Source organism: Rhagoletis zephyria, unplaced genomic scaffold, assembly GCF_001687245.7.
Source record: "Rhagoletis zephyria isolate East Lansing unplaced genomic scaffold, Rhagoletis_zephyria_1.1 Rzeph_scaffold_00859, whole genome shotgun sequence".
Classification (NCBI taxonomy): domain Eukaryota; kingdom Metazoa; phylum Arthropoda; class Insecta; order Diptera; family Tephritidae; genus Rhagoletis; species Rhagoletis zephyria.
Window position 1 is genome coordinate 63,703 of NW_016157943.1, and position 6,137 is coordinate 69,839.

At 34.7% G+C, this 6,137-nt stretch overlaps 1 pseudogene; it reads left to right on the top strand.

Annotated features, from left to right (window-relative positions):
* The first annotated feature begins 1,457 nt into the window (after positions 1-1,457).
* On the top strand, positions 1,458-5,533 carry LOC108361824 (putative nuclease HARBI1; annotated as a pseudogene).
* The last annotated feature ends 604 nt before the right edge of the window (positions 5,534-6,137 follow it).

Genomic DNA, 6,137 nt, shown 5'->3' on the forward strand with positions numbered 1-6,137 from the left:
GGCAACTGGCTGAGTCAGTGGGATCGTCGGTTCGAATCCTACTGAAAGAAGTCTGATGAGGAAATGTGGTGATTTCCGAAATAGCTATCACTTCTACCATTTTTTCAAATTGTTGTTGCTTTTCCACAATAAATTTTTCATTTAAAAATGGCCTCGAGCTCATTATAAAATTGTTGAATATAATTGTTAAATGGCCAAAAAATAACAAAAAACAAATAATTATAATAATTAAAATTTAAATTTAATACTTACTTAAAAATAGAATTATTAGCACAAACCAANTTTGATCATTGCATTCTTCACACGTAACTGTACATATGCATAAGCATACATACTATATTATAGTTAATGATCATTAATTGACCTGCGTTGGTTCCATGTGGATTTCCACATGGGTCAGCCATAACCTACCTCAATTGTAATATACTCAGTCTTACTATCACGGAAATATGTATATATGTTATATGTGAAAAAAAACCAAAAAAAAATAATAAAAAAAAAAAATTATATTTGTATATACATATGTATATACTTGCAAACTGCACATAATTACATATATACATACATATATATGGACGTACATGGAGAGAAGTAAATTCTTCTTTGCTTTTCAAGTTTCAGAGCGCATATTTGCATTAGCCATTTTCTTTACTTATTTGGTGTGCGCCCTTTAGTACCTTGGGTACAGCTACGGCTAAAAAGAAATAACGACACCCATAGTCATAAAACTCACATTATTTTTCTTTTGTTGTTACTGGTAAAATATTATTAACGGGTCTTGTAACGTTATGCATTTTAATAAAGAGATAGAGACAAAAAAAAAACATTTCCAACTAAATAGGCAGCAACAACACCACAGCAAGAAGGCCTTCGACGCTACGTGGGACAACTGCATTGCCGACCTTTACTGTGAGTACACTTTTGCTTCCCGTAACTGTATTGTAGTATAAGTTGATATGCACGTACGTACATATGTATGTCTATTTCTTGTATTCTCTTAAAATTGAAAGCGGTGCACTTATGTACGTATGAACATATATACATAATTACAATTTGGTAATTTTTGTTTTTAGTATTTTCTCTTTTGATGATCTTTTTTTTTGTACATATCTAAATATTATATGCACATACATATATACCTATATGTCTGGCATTTCTGGTTAATGAGCTTATGAATATACATGGATACTTGAGGTAGGTCAGGGATATATTCATAATATACACTGAAAAAAATTACAAACATTATTAGTAATATATAAGTATATATACATTAAGGTTAACTTAGTATCTTTCTTTCGCTTCTTGATACAATTAAATTAGAATTAAATATTGGCAAGGTTAGTTACCTGTTGTTCATGAGTTACTATTATGGATTGAATTCAAATAATAAATAACATGAGTATTCTGTAAATTTAACCAATTTGGTCTGATTCTCTGAGGAGGTGTAGGTGGCCAAAATGGGGCTTTACCAACAGCAACAAAGCCATAGGTGGGAGGGTACAGAGGCAGCCTCCAAACGCTGGATGCGCGCTGCTAAGCATATGGGTCAGGTACATTAAGTGAATTGTTAATTGAGTTTAGGTTATACTTGTTCTTGTTGGTTAGTGTGCAAAATTATTTCTGATTAGGGCTGTTGGCTGACCAGAGGCCTGTCTATCCGGTGGTCACGTTATGAACCACGACCAGCTGAAGCTTCGGGTCTGAACGCGAGTGCACACGCCGTGATCACTGGGTCCGGCCACAGACAGATCCTCGTTCGCCCTTGTACAAGTACGGTCAGCCCGCGAGGCTCATAACAAGATGTGTGTACACATTCTAATTACGAAAGGATAATTGTTTTGAATACATAATATTGTAAATATTATGTTGCAGTACAAATACAAATTATATAATAAGAGTACTGGAGATTTGTTGTATATACCCTTGTGTTCTGTATTTTTCGTAATTATGGTTTTTAGTAGATATTGCAGTTAAATTTCTAACAGCATGCTACTGCATTATCTACAAAAACTATAAATACCACAATTACAGAATACTGGGGCATACACGACAAATACGGATATTTTAACAAGCGAAAATTTGGAGACAACCAAAAACACGAAAAAGTAAACAATTGAAAACGCAGTAAATCGCTAGCTTAGAGTAAAAAGTTGCTAAGTCCACATTTTTTCAAAATATGAGTTTGATATAAGAAGCAAGAGAAATTCAAAATGCATCGTTTCCTGTATATAATAATAGGCAAATTTGCTCAGTCCAAAAAAGACACAGAAAATTCTGTAAGGCGAAAATTCTGTACTACGAGATCCTTTAATGAACTTCGAACCCTTCCGATTCGTAAGAAGTTTTGTTTTGCTTTTAACAAGCAAAATAATGCATTTAAAGTTTTGCAAAATATTTGAAGAAAATGGTTATAGGCAGTTATTTTTCTCTTTTGTAAAATTTGTAAAACGGACTTAGTAACTTTTGACTCTAAGCTACCGTATGTATTAAAATAAAAATACACGAACAACCACCCATAGGAAGACCAACAGTAAGTAAGTTAGTACATATATCGTCGTTTAAAATAGAAAAGCGCGTACCAAGAGAAGGCAAAACTTTTTATTTGAGGTTGCCCAAATTTTATAGGAGAGATAAAACCCTGTATTTTTTCAACACGGTTCTCTCATTTATAACTAATTACACTGGTTTACAGCAAACATGTTCTATGGATGCCACTATCCAATTCCCATGTAGAATTCCTCGGTGATTCCGAATATCGAGATCATTTTTTTTCTATGAATAACTTAAAAAAAATAGTGGTTTCACTTAATCACGTATATCTTACGAACCAATTGAATAATCGTAATACGAGATACGGAAAATGAAAGCAAATCAAATTTTCCATAAACCGATATTTATATACACAGGCTATAACACTAGTGCAAATTATTAACACAGAAACTGTTATATTTTGACTTTTTTCCCTGTTAAAGTTTGATTTTTTCACATTTTTCCATAAAAAAGAATCTGGAATGATTAATTTATTTCTCAGAAACTATCAAGGCTATCGAAAAGTAATCTTTATACGGTTTATGGAGAATTTTATTTTCTATCATTTGCCGTTCCACGTATTACGATTATTTAATTGGTTCGTAAGAAATACCTGATTAATTGGAACCACTCTTTTTCTTTAAGCTGAATAACCGTAAATTGCAAATATATGGAAAACGTATCCATACAAAAAAATTAACTAGATTTTCGGAGTCAGCGAGCGATTTTACATACAAATTGGATAGTGGCGTCTGGAGAACAAAATCACTTTTTATATCCGGAGCAAATCTCATTTTTGGCACAAATGTCAGTTACGAAGTTTTGCATAACCACGATACGCGGTTTTGTACTTTAAACGACGATATGCATGTACATACATATGCACATATATCACTGCAGCTCTCTTTTGTTGTTGTCCGAAGTATGTTGGAAACGGAATGACTGCTGGGGGTTAGTTCTCGTTCTGTGATAAGGTGAAGTGAAACCCGTTTTGATTTCGTTCGTGTTGCATTACCATTGTAGTCTTGAAACTTTTGCAACTGTGCTATTGAATTTTCGAAGTAAATCTCAAAGTTGAGAAAAACGTAAACAAAAAATGTCGGGAACAATTAATTTATTAGAATTATTGCAAAGAATTCGAGATGAGCAAAGATAATTAAGGTGTAAATTTTTTAAAAGCAGTATATACAATTTAACGTATTATCAGAGATAATTTGAGAGTGTTCAGGCGCAGACTTCGCGACGACCGAAATCCCTTTGATATTACAATAGACGAGCATTTCAGTGGTTTATATCTGTTCCCTAAAGCATTGTACCTGGAATTAGTGTATGAATTAGTGCCATTTATGCCGAACTAGCAACGGAGACATGCTATTTCGAGTCATGTAATTATTTTAAGCGCCCTGCGTTTTTTTGCCACTGATAGTTTTCAAAGAAGTGTGGGGCGAGACAGTTTATCTGCTTTATCCCAAACATCAGTTAGCAGTTGTGTGCAATTGGTGGCAACTGCACTTAATAACATAGCCCACAGACACATAAAGTTCCCAAAACAAGAAGACTGGCCCGCGCTAAAAAAAAAAAATCAAGGAAAAATACCAATTTACTGGAATAATCGGACTGATAGACGGAACGCACATCAAAATATTAGCCCCGAAGAAAGAAATTGAGCATGTTTACTATAGTTATTTTGCTTTGCTGCCTTTACGCTTAAGTGCACATTTAAGATACCTACCCCGAAATGCGCATCAGCGGCATTATTTTCACCACTTATAAGGTAACTGTTCCGATAGATGCATTCAACATACCTGCATATTAGCGATACCTGCCCTAAAAATTGTGCAACTATTATCAATTATCAAAGAAATTAATACGCTTAACTGCACTGGCTATACACGTACCCTAATTTTACAAGCTTTTATTCATTTTGCTCATCTCGCAGAACAATGGAAACGGCCATAATTTTATGTAGTTATATAGATAATTAGATACCATTCGGAAAAAGATTTCGCTTGCAGTAATTTCTATGTGGTAAGTGCTCCTCCATTATTTGGTTTCATAGGAATTCGGATACCTTCCTCATTGAAGTAGTAAAGAAAATTCGCTTAAGTGCTTTTTTCGGTTAAGCGCACAAGTTTTTCGTGTAAAGAAGGATGGGCAGCTAAGCAAAATATACTGTATTTCCAAAAGGGTGGGCACTCCAAGAACGTTATGATAATATGTGATGCTGATTATATCGTTTTGTCTGCTAGCCCTCGGTTCGGAGGTACTGCTCATGACCCATACGTATGGAGTCGCTCTCGAGCTTGCAGAATTCTGAAGGAACTTTACGAGGCTGGTCAGCGCGATTTTTGGCATCTGGGTGATGGTGGCTACCTACCACTGGTACAATTTATATTACTTTTCTTAGTTAAAGATCTAATGCTAATATAAATTTTAAAATAGCCTTGGCTGATGACACCAATTAGTGCAACATCAAGTATCGCAGTAGAGCGCTACAATATAGCACACAAGTCAACTCGGCTTACTAAAAAGCAGATTTCGCTGTCTGACGAAGGAAAGAGCCCTTTTCTACAGCCCACCAAAAGAATGCCTGTTAATGGCTTATATAGATAATCAGCACAACTTATTAGGACACAGGAGGGAATACCATCCGGGTCGCTTAGAAAAGAATTTTTTTAACAATTCAAATGAAGGAGAACATTGTCAGCGGAGATTGAAGGAATTCGGATGTGGTCAAACTGAGGGAGTGGAAAAGGATAGCTAGATAGCTTTTTCATTTGGCTCTACAGAATAGTTCGATTCAAAATAATTTGCAAACATATCAGCAATTACATCATCATCACTAGAAATAACATCATATAATTTCAGTGTTGAGGGAAGCCCATATATTTTATATTTTGAGTTAACAAAATGATAAAATGACTTGGGATTAAAAACGGTGTTAATGCGAATTTTATTAGTGTAATTCCTGTAACATTTTCTGTTTAAGGCATTGTATTTATGACGAAGGATGCGTCGGCGTAGTGAGAAAACAGGTCTGATTTTTTATAAAGTTTAAATGATTTAGTTTTTTAATTTTTTAAATGCTTAAGCTCTGAGTTAAACCACAACGAGTTACGAGGTCCGGTATTTTCTTGAACAAGAGGAATGGGTTTACTGAATATATTATTCAAGATTTTACTTAAGTGTAAGGCACTGTCCTCAACATCCCCATCGTACTGAGGCCAGATTATTTCAGATATAGCTATTTCAAGCTTGTCGTAGTTAGCGTATTTGAAAGAATATCGCCGACCTTTGGCTTTCTAGTTTCAGGACAATAACATGAATCGTAGGATGGTGCCAAGGACAACTCAAGTGGTGGGTGATAAGGGTCTATAGGTATAACTAAAGGATCGCCGGGTATTATAGTGCATTTAGCAGTATCATCAATAAATGCTAAATCAAGACATTTACCTAAGTTGTTGATAACTGAATTAATCTGATATAGACCAAGATCGGAAAGTTCATTAAGAAATTGTTTAAGTACATCCCGAGAAGAATTTGGCACAAGAATTCCATCCACCGAATCCCAGGAAACGCACGCTAAATTGAAATCACCCAGCACAACA